At 40.9% G+C, this 25,626-nt stretch overlaps 1 non-coding gene across 1 annotated transcript; it reads left to right on the forward strand.

Moving 5' to 3' along the window:
• Nucleotides 1-589: 589 nt before the first annotated feature.
• On the forward strand, nt 590-695 carry LOC120109128. The gene has a single exon (XR_005510156.1). It is a non-coding gene; the product is annotated as a small nucleolar RNA R71 (small nucleolar RNA).
• Nucleotides 696-25,626: the final 24,931 nt, after the last annotated feature.

The following is a 25,626-nucleotide window of genomic DNA, read 5'->3' on the forward strand; positions in this document are numbered from 1 at the left end:
AGTGTGTTGAAATTGAGTCGATGGACGGTAGGGATGAATATTTTGTGGGGTTTGAAAATTTTGGAAATAGGGTTGGGCAGTATTCGAAGCTTGCTGCTTCCAAGAAAAGTTTGGATGATTCCGCCATCCCGGATTATATGTATTGGAAAATGGGTCACTACCCGGTCTGGGTTGTGTTTGAGCAGCATTGATGTGTTCTTGCACGAGTTCGGAGAATTGGGGCGCTGAGGGGCACTCATGAATAGGGTGGGATGGGCTAGAACAGATAGTACATACTTGTGCTTGGGAATGGCTAATGAAATGCCCTCCTGTCATCAGTTGGTCAATCTTATGGGATAATGTATCTACCTTACTAGACAGGTCCATAGAATGACTTATTTCACAAATGGTTCCTTTTCTTTGTGAACTCGGAGGTGCTTGTCGAGAACAGGAGGCATGGTGGAGGGAGTTTTCATTAAGATTTTCAAATAATTGCCATGCTTCATGCTCATTTTGAAGCATAAAAGTCCCCCCGCATGCAGCATCGATCATCTGACGGTTTCGTTCAGTCAATCCGTCATAAAAATATTGCACTAGTTGCCACTTAGGTATTTGATGATGAGGGCATTTACGGATTAGGTTCCTAAATCTCTCCCAAGTTTCATGAAATTCTTCTCCCTCAGTTTGGGAGAAGCTTGTAATGGCACGTCTAAACTGGTTCGTTCTTCCTATGGAAAAGTATTTTTTAAGAAATTCTTGTTGCATTTGATCCCAAGAACGAATCGAGTTAGCTTCTAAAGAATTCAGCCATTGTTTGGCTCTATCTTTAAGGGAGAAAGGGAATAATCTAAGTTTTAGAGCATCGTCAGTAAAGTTCTGAATCTTGACAGTGGTGCAAATCTCAAGGAATTCATCTAGGTGTTTATATGGTTCTTCGTTGGTGAGCCCATAAAAAGATGGGAGCATTTGGATCACACTAGACTTTATTTCATATTGTACAGCTGCTACCTCAGGTAATCGAATGCAAGATGGGGAAGTGTAAATAGTGGGAGTAAAGTACTCCCTCAGGAGTTTGGGTTGTTCTTCAGCCATCTTAAAAGGTGGGGATGATTCTAATGTTCTGATCTTAGCTCGAATGTTCCTAAGGGTTCGTTCTATTTCAGAGTCAAAAGGTAATAGGTCAAGTACTCTAGAACGACTCCCTTGCATACACTAGTACTCGATCAGTCAAGCATGCAATAAAAGAGAAAAGCATATCAATCCTAGTCTTTGTCCTAAAACCACTTGACAGCTCCTAACTGGTTTGAAGAGGGCACCTAAGCCTCCAATCCGGTCTAATGAACCGAGTTGACCAGGTAAGCTCCCAGGTAAGTGGAGGGGTCACGATGCGTTCGCAAAGGTCCCACTTAAAACCCACTTGCCTCGAACAGATGAACTGTCTCCCTTATAGGGACAAAGCTTGCCTAGACATCAACTAAGCCACAGAGCGAAATTGGTGCAACTTTCGGTGATCTTCGTCCTATTGAGCTCGAATGTCCCTAGGGGCCAATGTCTAATTGATTTTAATTAAAGTGACACTATGTGAGATTGAGTTCACCTAAATTGGGCAAGAGTCCGGTGATGAAATCTGGCTCTTATCTTGTTGGGGTGATTGCCCTTACTAAGTGCAGATTAGTTGGTGTATGTGTATCAGGCATACATTCACACTTCTGCTAAAGTTAAAAGCAAACAATCACCACAAAATTTCAAGCTAATAATTAATTTAAATAAGAAAGGTTTAGAGGTTACCAAAGGGGATTTTTCCAGCAATTTAAAATTTTTTTAAGCAAACCTCTAAAGCATTCCTTTTTGATAGCCCAGATCTCCTCTTCGATTCCTGATCAAATAAGACCAAAAAAAAATTAAAAAAAAAATTAGTAGAAGAGAAAAAGGAGATTAAAAAAGTAACAATAATAGAAAATATTTTTTTTATTTTATTTTAGATATATATATATATTTGAAAGTTTTTTTTATTAATTAAATTTTTTTTTAATGATAGGAAAAATAACTATGCTAGCAATCCCCGGCAACGGCGCCAAAAATTGATCGGTTATTTCAATTTCAAAAATAAACCACGCAATAGCACGTATCCCATAGGATAGTGATTACGGGTGTCGGTCCACAGGGATTGGAGACAAGTTATTTTTTCCTAATTGAATAGTTACTTCAAAGGATATAAGCTAGAGTAAATGATAAAAACTAAGAATTAATATGGATGTAATAGTATGAATTATCTATGGAGGGAGGTGTTTAGGGCTAGAATCCACCGATAGATTTATATTCGTGACACTTTCAATGATTGAGTTGTATTTAAGACTTGATTGTTTCCGACTACAAGCCAAAGCAATCATAAAAGAAAATTATAACTAATTCCCAGCATGAATCATCTAAGTCTAGCACAAACCATCTACTCTAACGATAAGCATGACCTGTCTAACCTAGCATGATGCATCTGATCATTAAATCATTAAACATGAAATCGATGTCACATGAATATCTCCTCCAAACCACAGGTGTTGGATTCGATGAAATAGATCAATCTATATAAAATATTTTATGCAAAATAAATGATTCACATAAATTGGATAAATCATAAAGATCAATTGATAAATTCTTCATCATGCAACACTCTTACAATACAAACTCAAATCAATAAAAATGAAACGAATACTCCTCTATGGCTTCATCAAACCCCTAAACCGAGGTTTAGCTGCTCATGATGCTCGGCGACTTTGATCGGCTTGCTGAGATGCTCCACGCCATCCGTCTCAAGTGCTTCCTTCTTTTTCTCCTTTTTTTTCTTTCTCTAACTCATCCGCACACAGCATCCCCCTCTTTTTTTTATTCTTCTCGGCACCATAACAGAGCATGCTCTGTTCCTTGGTTCTTCTCACCCTCCTCCCCCTTCCCTGTTCGCTGAGTAATCTCCTCTTTTATAGCCGTCCGGCGCATGCGGAGAGAGGGAAGAAGGAATCACGGCGGCTGATTTCGGGGCATGGTGCCGGGATGCAGATCGCGGGAGAGGAGGAAGAGGGGCCGCGGGATCTGGTCGGTGATGGCGGAGAGAGGTGCCGACTGATGAAGTGGCGGAGGATCTGATCGCTCCGGATGCGCCACGGGCGGAAGACTGGGCGACGATGCTGGGATTTCGACGCGGCTGGTTCGCTGATCTTGGAGGAGAAGACGCCGCACGCGGTGATGGCGAAGGGGCCGGATCTCCGCTGCTGGGAAGAGTCGACCGCACGGGCATGGTGGGCACGCGGCTGATTGCGGCCGACTGGAATCACGGACGACTGGTCGCCGGCGGATTTGGTCGCGGGATCGTCGGGAGGACGCTGCGGACGGTGGGGGGTCGCGGGATCAACGGGGAGACGCCGGGATTTCGACGCGGCTTGATGGCGGAGCTGGATCTCGGCTGCGGGCTGCGTCACAGGCGAAAGACGAGGCGGAGATGCTGGTCACGGGATCGTCGCCGCGGACGGTGGGCGGCCGCGTGAGGTGCTCTTCGGGGGAAGAAGATGAACAGTAGCCAAGCCATTTATTTATTTTTTTTATTGTTATTTATTTATTTATTTATTTATTTATTATGTATTATTTATTTTTTTCTCTAACACTGTTCACATGAACAGTGTTTTTACGGAACACTGTTCATATGAACAGTGTTCTCGGCATTTTAATTTATTTTTTTTTAACACTGTTCATATGAATAGTGTTTTAACGGGACACTATTTATATGAACAGTGAATCGTGAATTTTTAGTTATTATTATTATTATAAATTTTATATGAAGACAGGTAACGAATTGGTTGGAAATTGGCTTTGGGTTTGCGGTGGGTCATGATCGTTGAGTTGCTTGAACTTGTTCTCGAGCCCAATGTCTTCCAAATTTAATTATTGCTAAACTGCTTCAGATCGAACTCGACCAGTCAAGACTAGAAACAATACCATGACTTAATAAAAAGGGTTAATCAAACATTTTCCTTAGCAAATTATAACTTTTGATCGAGCCAGGACCAAAACCTATTTAATTATAACCTTAACTTCATCAGGTTACCAAACAGAATCAACACAATCTCCTCCTTATATATTTTTTTCTGCAGTTTTCATAAAAAATCGTAACCAAAAACATATTTCAAATTTATTTCAATGATTATTCAATTTTCTAGTAAAATATGTATTTATTAGTTTAAGAACATTGATAAGTGCTATGGAAAGATAACTAATTTATGAATTATTAAGCACTTACCACCCGACGGTTCCGAGTCGACTCCAAGGAGTAACAGACAGAAAGACAGAGAAGTGTTTTCTAGATCATGTTACCGAGTCGACTCCAGAAGGATGCGAGTCGACTCCAACGTTTGGCGAGTCGACTCCTAATCATGCCAAGAGTCGACTCTCAGAGGAAAGTGGACTGAAAGGCAGAAAACCAAACTCAGTGACCTTGTGAACAAGTCGACTCCGAAAATTCGAGAGTCGACCCCAACAAAGTGTGAGTCGACTCCGAAGCAGCTCAAATCAACAGACAGAGGATCGGTTTTTCGGGCTCTAAGAGCCGAGTCGACTCCAAGAGGATCCTAGTCGACTCGAGAGAGAAATGCAGAAAAATAGATCTCTGAAATTCTGAGAACGAGCCATCTCCAAAATGTCGAGTCATCTTCAAATCTTGGCGAGTCGACTCGAAGATTGGACCGAGTCGACTCCAGGTTGGGACGACACTTTAATTCAAATCCTGAACAGTGGGCGAGTCGTCTCCAGTAAAGTATGAGTCGACTCCAGCAACAACCGAGTCGACTCCAGATCGAGCGAGTCGACTCCAACCCCAACGGATACATTGTCAGGAGGTGCAGACTGTGCAGAACGGCCACAAATCAGTGTCTAACGGCTATTTTTCAAAAGGGACTGTTTAAATAGCTAGAATAAACATTAGTAGACAACAAGAGAGTTACTCCATCTGTGCATTAAGTATTTTCCAACTACCAAGAGTCCATTGAGAGAAAAGACAAGCAAAAGAAGGAAGAAACACATTCAATACATTTCATGAAGTCTTTCCTTCGCATTCAAGGCTCTTCTTCTGACATCAGATCTTCAGTGCACTCAAAGAGGAGACTCAGAGTTCAAGAAGCCCTTTCTTCCTCTTCTGAAATCTGTTTGAGGGCTTCTAACTTTACTCTATTCATATTGATTCATATTTGCTTGTTAAGAAGCTGTCCTTGTATCTTTTTCCAAACTGTTTTCTTACTTGATTCAATCAGGAGATTGAATCAAGGGTTGTAAGGTTTGTTGGTGAGCCGAAGTTACTATTAGAAAACCCCGATCATGCCGCTGAAATTTAAAAAAATTCAGATGCAGCGGAAGAGGCATGCGCGGGATCAACCGTTCATCGCATGAACGTTGTTCAAAAACCGTTCGTAGATAGATAAGGATTAAAAACTTTTTAAAACATTAGAAGATCAGATCTTCACCTTGTGCGGGTAGATGATCACCGCAAATTGAAGTTCGTGGTTTAGGATGAAGGTTCACTTGAAGCCGTTCAAGTGCCCGGCCTCTACGGGTATCCACACGAAGCAGAAACCGATCAAAGCTTCCTTGTCTCCCCGGGGTGCTAGCTCCCTTGCAGAGACAACTTTGAATGGCTGATTTCCTCCCTTTCAATCAACCCTTGAATGCTAGAGGGAGGAGGAAGAAGATGAAAGAGGAGAAGAAGAGGAACGAAGCCCCGCAGCCTTCTTTTTCTCCCTTGCGTTGGAACCAAGATGGAGAGGGAAGAAGGCCGCCACCACACTTCTTTTGATCCTTTCTTGCTTGCGGCTGAAAAGAGAGGAGAGGAGGGTGGAGTTCATGGCTGAAAAGGAGAAGCCTTCATTCCATCAGGGCGCCTCTTCTTTACCCCCTTTTAAAGCATCTAGGGCTCCTACAAATTAGGAGCCCTTGATGTTATGCCATGTGGGGCGCCTCCCTCTCTCCTTGCCGCACCAAAGGAATCAAGGAGGAGGGGTGTGATCCCCTCCTTCTTGTGATGCCCTAATCCTCATCTAATGAGGATTGGGTGGCCCTAATGTGGTTTAGCCCTAATCCAATTAGGCTTAGCCCAAGGATGAACCAATTTGGATCCAATCTAGGTAAGTCCTAATCCAATTAGAACTTAAATCAATTTTGACTCAATTGAACTCTTCAATCCTAATCCAATTAGGAGTCTTATTGATTCATTAGATTAATAATTAATTGTGACTTAAGAAACCCTAATCCAAATTAGGACATATTTAATTTTAGTCCTAATCCAATTAGGACTCTTATTTGAATTCGAAGTCCTAATCCAATTAGGTCTTCTAGGAATCCTATTCCAAGTAGGAATCCAATTTTAATTCAAAACTCCTAATCTAATTAGGATTGTAGGAATCCTATTTCAAGTAGGAATCCCAGTCCTACTCCAACTAGGATTCCCAGTCCTAATCCAATTAGGACTCTAGGAATCCTACTCGAAGTAGGACTCTTGTTTCAAGTCCAATTAATTAATTCTCTTTGTTCCTTCTTCAACTGAATATCAATCGAATTGATTACTTGTGATTCCTAATCACGATTCAACCATCGGATCGGTCAATACTTCTAATATGTGTGACCCCATAGGTTCTACTCTGACTGATAGTGAGATATATTATGATCTCTATCACAATATCATTGAAAACTCCTTTCAATGGATTGGAACGATTCCAACTCTACTCATTAGGGTTTATTGATCATCGAGATAATCCCTGTGAGTCCCACCATCCACCAGTGACACCTAGCAGCATGTAGTGGCTACCCAGTAGAATAGAATGATGAACCTCTAGGTGCAGTTATCATATGATACAGTCCTACTATCGTGGATCCCTACAAGACGGAGGTCATGGATAACTCGTCAAACCCCTTCGTCTGTCATATGTCAAGATTTATTCGACTCGAGTTCGATAGTGGAAAACTCTTTCTCCACTTTATATTACTGCCCTGTGTTAGAAAGCCCGCACACGCCGCTGATATTTCAAAAATTTTTCAGATGGCAGCGGAATCGGCATGCGCGGGTTCGACGTTCATCGCATGAACGTTGTTTCATGAACCGTTCGTAGTTAGATAAGAATTAAAACTTTTTAAACCTTTAGGAAGATCAGATCTTCACCTTGTGTGGGTAGATGATCACCGCAAACTGAAGTTCGTGGTCTAGGATGAAGGTTCGCTTGAAGCCGTTCAAGTGTCCGGCCTCTACGGGTATCCACATGAAGCAGTGATCCGATCAAAGCTCTCTTGTCTTCCCGGGGTGCTAGCTCCCTTGCAAAGACTTCTTTTGATGGCTGATTTCCTCTCTTTCAATCAACCCTTGATTGTGCTTGAGAGGAGGAAGAAGAAGGATGAAGAAGAGGAAGAAGAAGAATCCCCACGCAGCCTTCTTTTCTTCCTGCGTTGGAACCAAGGAGGAGGGAAGAAGATGGCCGCCAAGCTTCTTCTTTTCACCTTGCTTTCGGCTGATCCAAGAGGAGAGGAGAAGGAGGCCACGACTTGGAGGGGAGAAGGCTTCAATCTACTTAGGGCGCCGGCCCCCATACCCCTTTTTATAGCCATCTAGGGCTCCTACAATCTAGGAGCCCTAGACTTATTTCCTAAGAGGGGGCGCCGTCTCTTCTCCCTTCTCCACGTGGAAAGGGGAGGGGCTTATGCCCCTCCTCATGGTAAACCCTAATCCACATTAGGTAGGGATTGGAATGCCCTAATGTGGTCAAGCCCTAATCCAATTAGGCTTAGCCCAAGGGTGAACCAATTTGGATCCAATCTAGGTAAGTCCTAATCCAATTAGAACTTAAATCAATTTTGACTCAATTGAACTCTTCAATCCTAATCCAATTAGGAGTCTTATTGATTCATTAGATTAATAATTAATTGTGACTTAAGAAACCCTAATCCAAATTAGGACATATTTAATTTTAGTCCTAATCCAATTAGGACTCTATTTGAATCCGAAGTCCTAATCCGATTAGGACTCTAGGAATCCTACTCCAAGTAGGAATCCAATTTTGATTCAAAACTCCTAATATCATTAGGATTGTAGGAATCCTATTCCAAGTAGGAATCCCAGTCCTACTCCAACTAGGATTTCCAGTCCTAATTCAATTAGGACTTTAGGAATCCTACTCGAAGTAGGACTCTTGTTTCAAGTCCAATTAATTAATTCCCTTTCCTTCTTCAACTTCTTATCAATCGAATTGATTACTCGTGATTCATAATCACTTTTCAGCCATCGGATCGGTCAATACTTCTAGTGTGTGTGACCCCATAGGTTCTATTCTGACTGGTAGTGAGATATATTATGATCTCTATCACTATATCATTGAAAACTCCTTTCAATGGGTTGGAACGATTCCAACTCAACTCATTAGGGTTTATCGATCATCGAGATAATCCCTGTGAGTCCCACCATCCACCAGTGACACCTAGCAGCATGTAGTGGCTACCCAGCAGAATGGAATGATGAACCTCTAGGTGCAGTTAACGTGTGATACAGTCCTACTATCGTGGATCCCTACAGGACGGAGGTCATGGACAACTCGTCAAACCCCATCGTCTGTCATATGTGAAGATTTATTCGACTTAAGTTCGAGAGTGGAAAACTCTTTCTCCACTTTATATTACTGCCCTGGCCAAGGTCTTAGAACTCAGTCTAACAAATCACATAGGATCACTCCTCTTCTATCAAGGTCGATAGATTCCTTGTAGGTGCATACCCTACTCCTACAGTGAACCTACTGCAGCCAATCTACACTGCATGGACCCATATGGCTAGAGACCATGTATGTGTGCAGTCAAACTACAATAACCTCACTGTGAGTAGCCGAAGCACCGCAGGTCAAAGGACCAGTCACACTACTGCAACATCAAGCAAGTCACTGACGAGTGGATAGACATCCAAGTGACTTCTTGTCTTGGTCACGCTCAGTACCCTTGTTCTCTAACAAGCACCTGCACTATCACTTCAGTGTCCCTACACTGTGGACTCAAGTCTCGTCCATCCAGAAGAAAAGTGATCTGTGCACTGATCGGATCGATCACCGTCCTCGTGATGATCCATTGATCAGGAGCATTTAGAAATTAATCACCAATGATACATGGCTCAAATTCTCAACTCTTGAGAATATGTATCATCATCTTATTAATTTCTTGGACGATTCATAGACACATAAATAATATGAATGAAAAGATGCCTTTTATTTATTCAATAATAAATAGTCAAGTACAAAATTATGTCCCTAGAATTAACAATGTGTCAGCCAGATTGGCTTCTAGGGCATACATCTAACACCCTGGCCAAGGTCTTAGAACTCAGTCTAACAAATCACATAGGATCACTTCTCTTCTATCAAGGTCGATAGATTCCATGTAAGTGCATACCCTACTCCTACAGTGAACTTACTGCAGCCAATCTACACTACAAGGACCCATATGACTAGAGACCATGTATACGTGTAGTCAAACTACAATAACCTCACTGTGAGTAGCTGAAGCACCACAGGTCAAAGGACCAGTCATACTACTGCAACATCAAGCAAGTCACTGACGAGTGGATAGACATCCAAGTGACTTCTTGTCTTGGTCACGCTCAGTACCCTTGTTCTCTAACAAGCACCTGCACTATCACTTCAGTGTCCCTACAATGTGGACTCAAGTCTCGTCCATCCAGAAGAAAAGTGATCTGTGCACTGATCGGATCGATCACCGTCCTCGTGATGATCCATTGATCAGGAGCATTTAGAAATTAATCACCAATGATACATGACTCAAATTCTCAACTCTTGAGAATATGTATCATCATCTTATTAATTTCTTGGACGATTCATAGACACATAAATAATATGAATGAAAAGATGCCTTTTATTTATTCAATAATAAATAGTCAAGTACAAAATTATGTTCCTAGAATTAACAATGTGTCAGCCATATTGGCTTCTAGGGCATACATCTAACAATCTCCCACTTGCACTAAAGCCAATTGGTCATATATCTTAGGCCCATCTTCTCAAGGTGGGCTTCAGTCTTCTGCTGACTCAGCTGCTTAGTGAACGGGTCTGCCACGTTATCCGTGGAGTCTACTCTCTGCACCTCTACATATTTCTTCTCAACATAGTCGCGTATGAGATGGAAGCACCGCTCTATGTGCTTGGACTTCTGATGAGACCTTGGTTCCTTAGCAAGAGCTATGGCGCCATTATTATCGCAGTAGAGTGTTATGGCATCTGATGTCATCACGTCCAACTCTGCAATGAATTTCTTGAACCAGAAGCCTTCCTTAGCAGCTTCAGAGGCGGCGATGTATTCAGCTTCCATAGTAGAATCAGCAATGATCGGTTGTTTAGAACTCTTCCAATTCACCGTACCACCATTGCACAAGAACACATATCCAGATGTTGACTTCCTATCATCGACATCAATCATGAAGTCTGAATCGGTGTACCCTTCTACCTTTAACTCTGATGATCCTCCAAAAACCAAGAATAAATCTTTAGTTCTTCTCAAGTACTTAAGAATATTCTTCACAGCTGTCCAGTATTCTTCACCTGGATTCGACTGATATCTGCTTGTGACACTCACAGCAAGGGCTATATCAGGTCGTGTACATAGCATGGCATACATGAGGCTCCCTATTGCCGATGCATAGGGTATCTTGCTCATGCGTTGAATCTCTTCAGATGTGTTGGGGCACATCTTCTTAGAGAGATGAATTCCATGCCTTAGGGGTAAGAGACCCCTCTTGGAGTTTTCCATGCTGAACCTCTTCAGCACCTCCTCTATGTACATCTTCTGTGAAAGGCCAAGCATCCTTTTAGATCTATCTCTATAGACCTTTATTCCCAAAATATAGGATGCTTCCCCAAGGTCTTTCGTGGAGAATTCTTTTGATAACCAGACCTTGACCGAGGTTAGCATGGGAATATCATTTCCTATCAGTAGGATGTCGTCCACGTACAGTACGACAAATACGACAGCGCTCCCACTAACCTTTTTGTAAACACACGGTTCCTCTTCATTTTTGATGAAATCAAACGTTTTGATTGTGTCATCGAAACGAGTGTTCCAACTCCGAGATGCTTGCTTTAGTCCATAGATGGACCTTTGCAGCTTGCAGACCTTGTGATCTCCATCACTGGAAGTGAAACCCAAAGGTTGTTCCATATAGATATCTTCATCAAGATATCCATTCAGGAAAGCAGTTTTCACATCCATCTGCCAGATTTCATAATCATGAAATGCTGCAATGGCAAGCAATGTTCGGATGGATTTTAGCATGGCTACAGGTGAAAAGGTCTCCTGATAGTCAATGCCTTCGCGCTGACTATACCCTTTCACCACAAGCCTTGCCTTATAGGTCTCTACCTCTCCATCCGAACCTATCTTCCTTTTGTAGATCCATTTGCATCCAATAGGTACAATACCTTCTGGTGGATCTACTAAGGTCCAGACTTGGTTGGAATGCATGGAGTCTAACTCTGACTTCATAGCTTCCAACCATTTCTCGGAATCGATATCAGATATCGCCTCGTCGTAGGTTTTGGGATCCTGCGTGTGATCCCTATCTCCCACTAGGAACATTTCCTCGGTATCCTCTTCTAGTATACCTAAGTATCTATCGGGAGGATGGGAGATCCTACTAGATCTGCGAGGTGGTTGAGGGACATCGTGTACTGGCTCTGTATGAATGGGTTCAATAGGATCCATGACTCGTTGCTTTTCAGAGACTTTCTCTTCAAGCTCAATTTTCCTCCCACTGCCTCTATCAAGGATAAACTGGTTTTCCAAGAAGATGGCGTGACGGCTCACAAACACATTGTGATCCTCTGAAACGTAAAAATTGTATTCTAATGACTCTTTAGGATATCCTATAAAACGAGCACTTATGGTCCTAGCCTCTAACTTGTCTGCCTGTAGTCTCTTGACGTGGGCCGGACATCCCCAAATCTTGAGATGACCAAGACTTGGTTTCTTACCATGCCATATCTCATACAGTGTGGTAGGAACGGATTTAGAGGGAACTCTATTCAGTAGATATACTGCGGTAAGTAAGGCATCTCCCCAAAGAAACATAGGTAAATCAGTGAAGCTCATCATGGACCTGACCATATCCAATAGGGTCTGATTCCTCCTCTCTGACACCCCGTTGAGTTGAGGTGTACCCGGAGGTGTCCACTGTGAGACTATGCCGTTTTTCTTGAGATAGTCCCGAAATTTTCCACTAAGGTATTCTCCTCCTCGATCTGATTGAAGAGCCTTAAGAGGTTTTTCAGTTTGTTTTTCTACTTCATTCTTGAACTCTTTGAACTTTTCAAAAAATTCAGACTTGTGTCTTATAAGATACACATACCCATACCGTGAATAATCATCGGTAAAGGTAATGAAGTACGAATAACGTCCCCTGGCTAGCACATCGAATGGGCCACATACATCTGTATGTACTAGGGTAAGTATTTCAGTGGTCCTCTTCCCATGTCCTACAAAGGGCAATCTAGCCATTTTTTCTTGAAGACAGGACTCGCAAACTGGATATGACTCGGAAGTCAATGAGCCGAGAAGCCCATCTTTATCCATTTTATTCATCCTATCCTCTCCAATATGGCCAAGTCTGAGGTGCCACAAATATTTTTGGTTTATCCCATCCCTGGATCTCTTGGATCCTTTGGCACTCACTTCTTGCTCGGTAACATTCACAGATACATCCATATGTAAATGATAGAGACTGTCAATCATAAAACCACGTGCAACTATTTTATTTCTGAAATAAATAGAACAGCAGTCTTTGTCAAAAGTAAAAACATGACCTTCCTGTGCTAGACATGAAACAGAAATCAAATTTCTGCTAGCAGCAGGTACATAATAGCAGTCTCTAAGCAATAAACTAAAACCAGACGGTAGTCGCAGATGGTAGGTGCCCACAGCCACAGCAGCAACTTTTGCCCCGTTGCCAACCCGAAGGGTTACCGCACCTTCCGCCAGCCTTCTACTTTCCTTTAGACCCTGCATGGTAGTGCACAAATGAGCACTAGAACCAGAATCTATAACCCAACTAGAAGTAGAAGAAATCGTTAGATTAGTTTCAATTATGAGCAAGTCTATACCTTCTGAAGGTGTGTCACCTTTCTTGTTCTTCAGGCTCTCGAGGTATGAAGGACAGTTTCTCTTCCAGTGGCCGTCGACATTGCAGTGGAAACATTTTCCTTTGTCGTTAGCCTTTTTCTTTTGAACTTCCTTCTTTGGCTTCTTGTCTTTCTTCTGCTTCTTAGCAGGCTTCTTTTTCTTCCAAGTAGACTTTCTCTTGGAACCAGAAGTCAACTCAGCAGCAAGGACATTGCCCCTTGAACCTTTCAAGGCTCCCTCAGCAGTTACCAACATGTTTATCAGTTCAGTCTTAGTGCATTCAATCTTATTCATGTGGTAGTTTACTATAAACTGACCAAATGAATCAGAAAGTGACCGTAGGATCAAATCCACTTGCAATTCCTTGTGCATGTTCATTCCGAGCTTCTCAAGCTCCTCTAGGTCCTTGATCATAGTCAGACCGTGATCATGGACAGACTGCCCTTCGCGCATCTTTGTCTTGAAGAGCCTCTTGGATACTTCAAAACGAGCTGTGCGACTCTGCTCACTATACAACTCTTGCAGGTGTGCCAGTATGTCCCTAGCAGTCTTCATATTTTCATGCTGGCATTGGAGTTCATTTGACATGGATGCCATCATATAGCATTTAACTCTAATGTCATCATCCATCCACTTTTGATGCATCTGTCGCTGAACATCAGTAGGACGTGTTGCTAGTGTGGGGCTATCTGAATCGAGTATGTAGCCTATTTTCTTACAGTCCAAAATAATTTTGAGGTTTCTAAGCCAGTCTTTGTAATTGGTTCCGGTTAGTCGGTTGGTCTCAAGAATATGGGTCAAAGGGTTTGAAGCTGACATTGTATCTGCAGAGAGTAAAGATTCTAGTTAGACTTTTGTACTTGATCATTAATCTGTTCTAAGGTCTTTTAGAACAAACGTACCTCCCACTATTTTCTCGAATCCCTTACACTCCCCTGGTAAGTAAACGAAAATCCTACGCGACTAGGGTTTCTAGTAGGTACTACGGTTTCACCAATTTACATGCCACCTCACCTAACAGTTATTGGTGACACATAGATTGATGAATGTACAACTCTTGTATAATGCTTCTCAAGCATGTTGCAGTGCAACTTGGTCTCTAAGCCATAAAAACCTCACCTAACAGTTATTGGTCCCATTTCTTAGTTAAGTCAGACCCACCGTATAACCGTAGGAATAAAGTCGTTATTGGGTCCTCACCTAACAGTTATTGGTGCCCAACCCCACCTTTACCCTACAACATCTCATGTCTATAGAGAGGTCCAGCCCCCCGATGCAACTTGACCATTGTATCCAGCCGAGACAAATCAACATCAGAAAGGCCTTAGCAGCTCTACTACAGTGGAAGACCTATTGACTTAATATTGGTTAATCAGGTCTTAGTGTTTGCAACTTGAGCTCTTCATAAGAGGTAATCGAACAATTGGCCAGGTAAGCAGGTGGGAGGCTCCCCTTACTCAGAGAGTAAGGTCCTAATTAAGTAACCACCTTTCATGCTTTCCTAGACACCAATTAGATCCATTAATCTAATATGACTTGCTCATGTTGGTTCACTCTCGACTTGATTGAGGAGGTTTTAATTAAGGTCTCAATTGGGTTTGCTACATCACATGTAATCCTATCTACCCGACTCTCATTCACATCACATGCAAACGGCACATTGCTGGCAGTTATAATCGCAGCAATAATTAAAGCTAAACTTTAAATAGGTGATGATCATGGATTCTAGTTAGGTCGTATTACAAGCACATGCACATCAATCGATCAACTGGTCTTCAACTCTTGAATTGGTTCCAAGCCTCCTTGATTCGATCCTTGATCAACTCTTGATCCAATCGCCATCAACCGCTTAGATCACCTGTTCATCTCATGCCTTGTCTTCAACTTGATCGTTGACGTACATCACATCACAGAAATACAACCAGATGTAAAATAAAAATAATAATAAATTACATCTCTTTTTAGGAGGCACGCAGGCCCCTCAAAACATCAAATAAGATGCATGCAAGCATCTAAAAAATTACATGACATCACAGATCACATCGCAGGTCATTACATTTGATACCAAAAGGGTTTGAATCCTATGATCATCACCACATGCAGCAATTATAATTTTCAGATCTGAAAACTAACTGATTATCTCATGACATAGGTTGCTGATCATGCTAATCATGATTCTAAACTTTGTAATCTCATTAACAATGCAATTAGAATCATCATCTTATCACATAAAAATCAGCATGCAAAAATCAGCACCCTAGAAAAAATCTGCATGCAGAAAATTTTCAGCATGCATAATCTTTCAATTTTCAGATCTAATAAGCCTACTAATAATTAATTCTTACCTTAATCTACGAAGCCTAGGCTCTGATACCACTGTTAGAAAACCCCGATCATGCCGCTGAAATTTAAAAAAATTCAGATGCAGCGGAAGAGGCATGCGCGGGATCAACCGTTCATCGCATGAACGTTGTTCAAAAACCGTTCGTAGATAGATAAGGATTAAAAACTTTTTAAAACATTAGAAGATCAGATCTTCACCTTGTGCGGGTAGATGATCACCGCAAACTGAAGTTCGTGGTTTAGGATGAAGGTTCGCTTGAAGCCGTTCAAGTGCCCGGCCTCTACGGGTATCCACACGAAGCAGAAACCGATCAAAGCTTCCTTGTCTCCCCGGAGTGCTAGCTCCCTTGCAGAGACAACTTTGGATGGCTGATTTCCTCCCTTTCAATCAACCCTTGAATGCTAGAGGGAGGAGGAAGAAGATGAAAGAGGAGAAGAAGAGGAACGAAGCCCCGCAGCCTTCTTTTTCTCCCTTGCGTTGGAACCAAGATGGAGAGGGAAGAAGGCCGCCACCACACTTCTTTTGATCCTTTCTTGCTTGCGGCTGAAAAGAGAGGAGAGGAGGGTGGAGTTCACGGCTGAAAAGGAGAAGCCTTCATTCCATCAGGGCGCCTCCTCTTTACCCCCTTTTAAAGCATCTAGGGCTCCTACAAATTAGGAGCCCTTGATGTTATGCCATGTGGGGGCCTCCCTCTCTCCTTGCCGCACCAAAGGAATCAAGGAGGAGGGGTGTGATCCCCTCCTTCTTGTGATGCCCTAATCCTCATCTAATGAGGATTGGGTGGCCCTAATGTGGTTTAGCCCTAATCCAATTAGGCTTAGCCCAAGGGTGAACCAATTTGGATCCAATCTAGGTAAGTCCTAATCCAATTAGAACTTAAATCAATTTTGACTCAATTGAACTCTTCAATCCTAATCCAATTAGGAGTCTTATTGATTCATTAGATTAATAATTAATTGTGACTTAAGAAACCCTAATCCAAATTAGGACATATTTAATTTTAGTCCTAATCCAATTAGGACTCTTATTTGAATTCGAAGTCCTAATCCAATTAGGTCTTCTAGGAATCCTATTCCAAGTAGGAATCCAATTTTAATTCAAAACTCCTAATCTAATTAGAATTGTAGGAATCCTATTTCAAGTAGGAATCCCAGTCCTACTCCAACTAGGATTTCCAGTCCTAATCCAATTAGGACTCTAGGAATCCTACTCGAAGTAGGACTCTTGTTTCAAGTCCAATTAATTAATTCCCTTTGTTCCTTCTTCAACTGAATATCAATCGAATTGATTACTTGTGATTCCTAATCACGATTCAACCATCGGATCGGTCAATACTTCTAATGTGTGTGACCCCATAGGTTCTACTCTGACTGGTAGTGAGATATATTATGATCTCTATCACAATATCATTGAAAACTCCTTTCAATGGATTGGAACGATTCCAACTCTACTCATTAGGGTTTATCGATCATCGAGATAATCCCTGTGAGTCCCACCATCTACCAGTGACACCTAGCAGCATGTAGTGGCTACCCAGTAGAATAGAATGATGAACCTCTAGGTGTAGTTATCATATGATACAGTCCTACTATCGTGGATCCCTACAAGACGGAGGTCATGGATAACTCGTCAAACCCCTTCGTCTGTCATATGTCAAGATTTATTCGACTCGAGTTCGATAGTGGAAAACTCTTTCTCCACTTTATATTACTGCCCTGGCCAAGGTCTTAGAACTCAGTCTAACAAATCACATAGGATCACTCCTCTTCTATCAAGGTCGATAGATTCCATGTAAGTGCATACCCTACTCCTACAGTGAACTTACTGCAGCCAATCTACACTACAAGGACCCATATGACTAGAGACCATGTATACGTGTAGTCAAACTACAATAACCTCACTGTGAGTAGCTGAAGCACCGCAGGTCAAAGGACCAGTCATACTACTGCAACATCAAGCAAGTCACTGACGAGTGGATAGACATCCAAGTGACTTCTTGTCTTGGTCACGCTCAGTACCCTTGTTCTCTAACAAGCACCTGCACTATCACTTCAGTGTCCCTACAATGTGGACTCAAGTCTCGTCCATCCAGAAGGAAAGTGATCTGTGCACTGATCGGATCGATCACCGTCCTCGTGATGATCCATTGATCAGGAGCATTTAGAAATTAATCACCAATGATACATGACTCAAATTCTCAACTCTTGAGAATATGTATCATCATCTTATTAATTTCTTGGACGATTCATAGACACATAAATAATATGAATGAAAAGATGCCTTTTATTTATTCAATAATAAATAGTCAAGTACAAAATTATGTCCCTAGAATTAACAATGTGTCAGCCATATTGGCTTCTAGGGCATACATCTAACATTCTATCACTCTCATTCCAATCCATTTCTGGTTTGGGAATGATTGTTCCCTCTATACTAATTATGGGTGTGTGTGGTCCTCTAGTTATGATATTTCACAATTCATAGTCTAGAGCTTGAATGAATATCCTCATCCTAGCTTTCCAGTATGTGTAATTTGAGCCATTAAATAGAGGAGGTCTATTCGTGGATTGCCCCTCACTCATAGAACATCCTACTTGGGTTGTCATGATCTTTGTCTCTTGATTGTGAGATCAACAAATACTATGTGAGCACCTTGCTCTGATACCACTTGTTGTCCAAGTGACAAGCCAAGAGGGGGGGGGTGAATTGGTTTCTTTAAATTTTTACTATCTTAATTTAGTCAATCGATGAGTGAGTGAAGTTTAAGAACAATACACAATGCAAACACACAAGAAGTATAGTGGTTCGGTGCTCTTCTAAGCACCTACGTCCACTTTCAAAGCGATTCCTTGAAAATTCACTATAATTCCGTGGATTACAGTTGGATTGTTTTCCGGGCTCACAATCCAAAAACCTTTACACTTTAGTTTTCCGGGATCACCAAGAACCTATGTTGGTTTTACGGGCTCACCAACGAACCTTCATAATTAATTTTACGGGCTCACCAAGAAACCTACACCGTTGGTTTTACGGGCTCACCAACAAACCTTTACAAGGTGATTAAAGAGAAGAAGAAAGTTGAAACTCCTAAATGAGCAAGTATAATAATTATAAGCTACAAAGAAGAGTTTAGAATATAGTTATCGCTTGATGAGACTTCTCTCTTCTTTGTCAAGAATGCTTAACTCTTCAGGGTGGATGGAGCTCTTAATGTCTCTTGGAATCTGCTCAACCACTTCCTTTTAACTCTTTGAATGAAGCACTTGGATGAAGAAAGTTAGGAATCTTGTCTTTCTTGGGTAAGCTTTGATATTTTTCAAAAGTCTCTTTCCTTTGATGAATAGTGTCCCTTTAAATAGTTTTTCTCATCCATTGGACACCCCCCATTGGTTAGATTTCAAAAACTAGCCGTTACTTGCTGTTGGGAGGACAAAAAGTACTTCTGCAGAACTAGCCGTTATGCTTCTACCCGTGCTTGGGTCGACCCAAACTTTCCTGGGGTCGACTCAAACCACTATTCATCAAACTTGGGGTCGACTCAACTTTCACTGCGGTCGACCCAACTTTCACTGGGATCGACTCATGCTACATTGGGGTCGACCCTCTCAGGAAATACAGAACCTTACATTTCAGCCGTCTATCACTTGGGTCGACTCAACTCTTTTTGGGTCGACTCAAAGTTCAGGTGGGTCGACTCAATTTTCATTGGGGTCGACCCTTTCAAGGATTCCAGAAAATCAATTTTTGAATGACACAGCCTTTGGGTCGACTCATGTTCAGTTTGGGTCGACTCAGGGTGGGGTCGACTCAAGTTTCATTGGGGTCGACCCTCTCAGGGATTTCAGAGACTTGTTTTCATGAGGCTTGAAGATGGGGTCAACTCAACTTTCACTTGGGTCGACCCAAGTACTATTCTTCCGTGCCATTTTTGCAGAAGTATGCCTGATGGTTCCTTGATGTGCCGGGGTCGACTCCACCAATCTTGGGGTCGACTCATTCGACATTTTGTTGCAACTTAAGGTTAGATTCATCCATATAGTCAATGAAATATACTTCAAGCAATTTTGAATATATGTCATGGTGGTGCTACATACTCTAAATAATGAAAATTACTACCGTCCACTTAAGAGTACGTTTTACTTAAAACTTTGCCGAGTTGGAATTTAGAATTCACTATCCCTTTTCTATCGCAAATTTTATCTCATTGGTAATCATTGAAGTACATCTTGATCTCATTCTTCTAATATACCGTGGGTGACGAACTTAGTAATGATGTATCATATTACCTTATAATATCTAATTAGATATTTCCTTAATGGTTGTGTTAATCATCAAAATACCACTATCATTCTCAAAGTAGCAACCATACTCATTTTTGTCCTTTAATATACTTCAAGTACAAATAGCCCTTCTTCTAACTGCTTGTACCGCTCACACATCTAAACCATATACTAAGGCTCCCATAGATGTAGAGGACTGCGACTTTGATACCAACTGATTTGATCTGATCAAGTGAGAATTCCATCACAGAAGAGCATGGCTCTGATACAAACTTAATCCGATCGAAGAGAAGAAAGATTTTATTCAACCCACTTAACTCGAATCTTTCAAAAGAAAAATAGAAGATGGAAGGAATCATGAAAGTAGGACTTAAAGTCTCCTTTTTTTTATTAATTCTTAAAAACTTGAGATTCATAGCCTCAATTTATAATGTGAGATCCACCCCAACATAATTTGGGTCGGATTCCTCTTTTGTAAACCTAGTAGGACTTTTTTTTATAAAATAGATATCTTTAGTAGAAATTTTCTAGAATAAACTAAAAATTTTGAAGAGATAGATCTCCACTTCTACATCAACTTTGCTTTTGTCGCTTCGCTCGATTCTTCTCAAATAAAAAGCTACGCTTAGTCAAAGTCTTATTCGAAAAAAAAAAAATTTCATTTTGAACAACCTATTTTAGGGTCTAACAATGAAATTTCATCATAATTCAATCTTCTAGTTATAGATCTCGAAAAGATACCCAATTTTTTTAAAAAAGATTATCTCAATCGGGCATCGTATGACCAAGTTATGGCTTCCAAAAATTTGGTTGCGACTTAGCTTTCCGTATGGCAGATTTCGCTCTTGAATCCTGTCTAACCTCGCTCATAGTGGTCAAAGTGGTCTACATCGAGTTTAGTGATCTTTCTGAATACTCATAGTAGCCAAAGTAATCCACTTCGAGTCTCGTGGTCCTCTTGGATATCTGTAATATCTAAAGTATTTTATATCGAGTCTAGTGATCCTCCTAAATACTCGTAGTGGCCAAAGTATTTCACATTGAGTTTAATGATCCTCTTGGATACTCGTAATGGTCAAAGATCTATATTGAGTTTGGTGATCCCATTGGATACTCGTAGTGGCTAAAATGATCTACATTAAGTCCAGTGATCCTCATGCATCACTTATTTTTTTAGCAGCTAGCGAAGGTTAGTCTTTTATGACATTAAAAAGGTTAGTCTCATCTCGAGTTTATTTGCAAAATTAAAAAGGTTTTGTATGGTCATAAGCAGGCGCCCATAGCATGGTATGAAAAAATTGTAAAGTTTTATTATTTTGTAGCTATTCTTTATCTTCCGTAGACTAGTTTTTTTATGAAGCACACTAGTAAAGGTATAGTGATTATTTGCTTCTATGTTGATAATTTAATTATTATCTGTGATGATGTTGACTAGGTTTGTAATGTTCGTGGGTAGCTATATATCTATACAGTTTGAGATAAAGGAATTTGGTGCATTGAAATATTTCTTTAGAATTGAAGTAGCTAAGTTTAAGAATGGCTATTTTATTTGTTAGAAAAAAAAATACTCTTGATTTATTGAATAAGTATGGATTAGCTAATTGTAAACATATACGTATAACAATTAAATTAAATTTAAAGTTAAGCAAAGAGCAAAGGAAACTTTTTAATGATCTTACCATATATAGATAGGTTGTGAGTAGTTTAATTTATTTGACTATCATCATGCCAGTTATTTCTTATGAAGTTGGTCTTGCTAATTGATATATGCAGCATCCTTAGCAGCCACATTTTGTTGCAGTTTTATGGATCCTAAGGTATATTGTTAAGACTATCTATTATAGTATTTTATATACTAATAATTATTCAATCAAGTTAGTAGGCTTTATAGATATAAACTATGCTGGTGATGTACACACATGTAGGACTTGTCAGGATTAAACGTTACCATTACACCAAAAGCAATTGCTGTTAGTGAAGGCGCAGCTCTATTTTCTTAACCAAGGCAGCACAAAGCACCCACCACTTTGGTGCCAAGGGTTCTCGAGTCAAAGGGTGGTGCTGCACCCCACCTGGGCCAACAATCACTCCCCCAGTACTAGCCTGTGCTTGGGAAAACTCGAATCCGCGACCTCAGGCTTTGATACCAACTGTCAGGATCAAATGCTACCATTACATCAAAAGCAATTGCTGTTAGTAAAGGCGCAGCTTTATTTTCTTAACCAAGGCAGCGCAAAGCACCCACCACTTGGGTGCCACGGGTTCTCGATTCAAAGGGTGGTGTTGCACCCCACCTGGGCCAACAGGGCTCCCACTGGTTATTCTTTTAGCTTGGGATCTAGTATTATTTCTTGGTATAGTAAGAGACAACATACTAATTCATCTTCTACAAAGATAGAGTATTGTGCAGCTGTGATGGCAATTTAGGAATTGACTTGGCTCATGAGATTGCTTGATGATTTAGGTCAAGACACTAATTATATTATTCCTCTTTATTGAGTGCTCCGATGGGTAAGGAATCTGATGTTTCATGGGAGGACAAAGCACATGGAGGTTCATCATTGCTTTATTAGAGAGAAAATTAATGATAAAGAAGTTGATTTGTTTGTTGGTTCCATAAAAGATTAGCTAGTGGATATCTTCACCAAGGTTTGGCAGTCAAACGGTTTAAAGATTTGGACAATAAGCTCGGTGTTGTTGGCATGGACTTCGCAATGAAGGAGAGTGTTGAAAATCGTCGCTTGTTTATAATGAAATTCTATTCATAGTTTTATTTTACTTAGTTATTCTATCTAAAATAGACATTGTTGTCCTTTAATGATTATCAAGGTTTGTCTTTTAGTGGTAGTGGCACCGAGCCTATGTGGGGCATCTTTTAAGGGGCAATATGAAGTGTTCATATGTGGAATGAGAAAGAAAGGGAGAGAGAGCGGGACACATCCTTATGGCATCCTTGTAGTAGTGAGTAGCTGGACTTCTATTTTTAAATTAAAAATTTTGTTTTCTCTCTCAAATTTTTTTCTTTCTCTTCTTAAACTTTTTCTTCCTGTATTTCTTCCCTACTATTTTTTTGGGATATTTTTTCTAAATCTTGGGCCGCCATGATCGATCTACTCTAGATAGCGTTCTACAAAGCATTCATCCTATATAGATCACATTTGGTGATCAAATAATATCCTTTATAAAGAGAGAGCAATCCATTCATCCTCTTCATGATCATGTGTTAGAACGAGCTATCGACAAACATAGCGATATTTACTGATGTTGCATGGTTTAGAAGGAGACATTGCAGATTCCTTATCAACTACATGATAGGAAAGTTGCTGCTAAACCAAGATTGAATGTTGAAGGAACATTAATTGCATTCCCGGTATTGAAAGATGCGACGATCAAAGAAGTGTTCATAAACCAGACTAAAGAGGAGCGCTTTCCATTGATAGAAAGACAGTCTTTACCTTAGTTCTCTCCTATGTTCTCCCCAATAATTTACACCAAAGACCTTCCTATATTCATTTCACCCTCAGCCACCATGGTAGGTCGTGGGCTCTTTAATGTTGGACCCTTGTGAATCTCATTCTTTGGTGGGATTTTGGCTACGCGTCCACTCATGGACTTGGATATTGTATGTTTTCTTTTCTTCTTGTTTTTTTTTTAGCAAAGGTGTTGTAGGTTTAATTTTGGATGGTATTATGGGTTTTGGTAATTAGTTTTCTTATTTTGGTGATGTTAAGTGGGTGGAATCCACCTAGTATTTATAGATCTTACGAGGCTTATGACATGGATGATGGTCTTTGATTTTATAGTGGTCATTATGATGTTTATTGTTAGAGAGTTTGGCTTCAATGTTGTCTAAACTATAAATTGGATCAATTGGTATTAACAAACTCTATGTATAGAAGTCACTTTCACAACACTAAGTTCTACAGGCTATGTGATTTATTGGGTTCAAGGGATTTTGTAGCCAGCAAAAAGTATATTAGCACTAATAAATAGCTTACCACTTTTGGGCAAGGAGTCTTCGATGTAAAATTGCTAAGAAATTATTTTACTCTAAGAGATCACAAGTAGGCATTTCAATTTAGTACTCAGAAATATGATGTCTTTGAAGCAAGAGTCATGTAGTTATCGAAATCTGAAAGTGATGGTCCATCTTGTGTTAGGACAACCTCATTTTTACCATCATGTCAAGATAATTTGATGGTTAAGTTTTTAATAATCAGCAATTGCTATGATGTAAAATAGAATTAAGAATAAATTATAAAACTCTTCCGAGATTTATGTTTATTACATTTATACTTAGTAATTTATGAAACTGACATTTATGCTGAGTTCAATTATAGCATTGGTAAATTCGTTTACTTCATATGAAAATTAAAGTTGCTTTTGAATGAAGAGGAGGATACATATATTTTTATATGTTTTTGGATGGCTGTTATGCTATGTAAATTATTTTAATTATTTTTTATTTTTTTAAATATAATATTTAAATTTATTTAAAGTTAACTGTTTGGCTAACATTCTGTTATGCGCTAAAGTATTAGATAAAAATAAATTTTAGAGAATAAACATAGATTTTTGGACATAATATATTTATCTTTATCTTATTTTTTTAAATTTATTTTATAATTAGTATTTTTTCTAGTCAACTATCGTTTAATTATCGGTAGAAATCTTTTAGCGTAATTCATGGGCGCACACATCCGGCTTTATGTGGAAAAGGATAAGCAACAATATTATCAAATCATTCGATCCACTCGGTAAGAATATGTCCTATCTGATTTTGGGGAGTGCCCCGATAACAAAAGACAAAAAAAGGATTGGAAATTATCTCGATCCATGATGTATATTGTACTGAACTAATCGTTCGCAGCACGGGTGTTATGCTGCGTCGAGGATTATTTCGTCTCCTCAGAGGAGCGGCTCTCCAAGCGATCGCCCAAATTCCCCTAAAACCCTAGCCTCTCGATCGTAACCCTAGATGGACGGCCACTCCGCCGCCCCCGTCCGGTCGCGGAGCTCCCAGTCCCCCGTCCCCTCCCACTCCGCCTCGGCCTCCGCCTCCGCCTCCAGCTCTGTCCACCACAAGCGCAAGTTCCCGGGTGCCGCCGCCCCCACTGCCGCGGCGGCGGCGGCGGCGGCGGCCGCGGCGGCCCCCTTCTCCTCTCCGACACAGGTGCCCTCACTTCGAACGACGACCTCGACAGCATCAGCGCCCGGGAGGAGGAGGAGGACACCGAGGAGGAGGAGGAGGAGGAGGAGGAGGAGGAGGAGGAAGAGGAGGAGGAGGAAGATAATGACTCCATGAGGGCCTTCACTGCTGCCCGCCTCGAGGCCCCCGGTGGCGTCGGCTCCAGCAACCCGAGGAGCGCGAAGCCGCCCAAGGCCGAGAATCCCTCGATCAAGGTTGAGCCTTCCGGCGGAGGGCTTTCAGAGATTGGAGTGAAGGATGAGCGCGGAGCCACGGGCTCGTCAGGTCAGCAGAATGCAGCTGCTGCGGCAAGCCTGATGCCGGGAATTGTTGTGAAGGAGGATACGGTGAAGGGGTTATTCACCGAGAACATACAGGCCAGCGGGGCTTACAGTGCCAGAGAGGAAGGGTTGAAAAGAAGGGTATTTCTTCTTGCATTTAGTTTTCTACCCTTTTCTTTTCTTGTCCCCTTGCTATCATGCCTTAAATTAGACAGAACAATCATTTAAGTAATGCATCCAACAAGGACTTGTATGAAAGCTCCATACTTAAGAAATTAGATAGTTTAAACCGTGATTTACTGTTGTCATTAGATAGTTTTGAGTTCATGTGGGTAAGATCAGATGTTACTTAACATGGAGGTTAGAATT

Source organism: Phoenix dactylifera, unplaced genomic scaffold (assembly GCF_009389715.1).
Source record: "Phoenix dactylifera cultivar Barhee BC4 unplaced genomic scaffold, palm_55x_up_171113_PBpolish2nd_filt_p 001841F, whole genome shotgun sequence".
NCBI classification, from domain to species: Eukaryota; Viridiplantae; Streptophyta; class Magnoliopsida; order Arecales; family Arecaceae; genus Phoenix; species Phoenix dactylifera.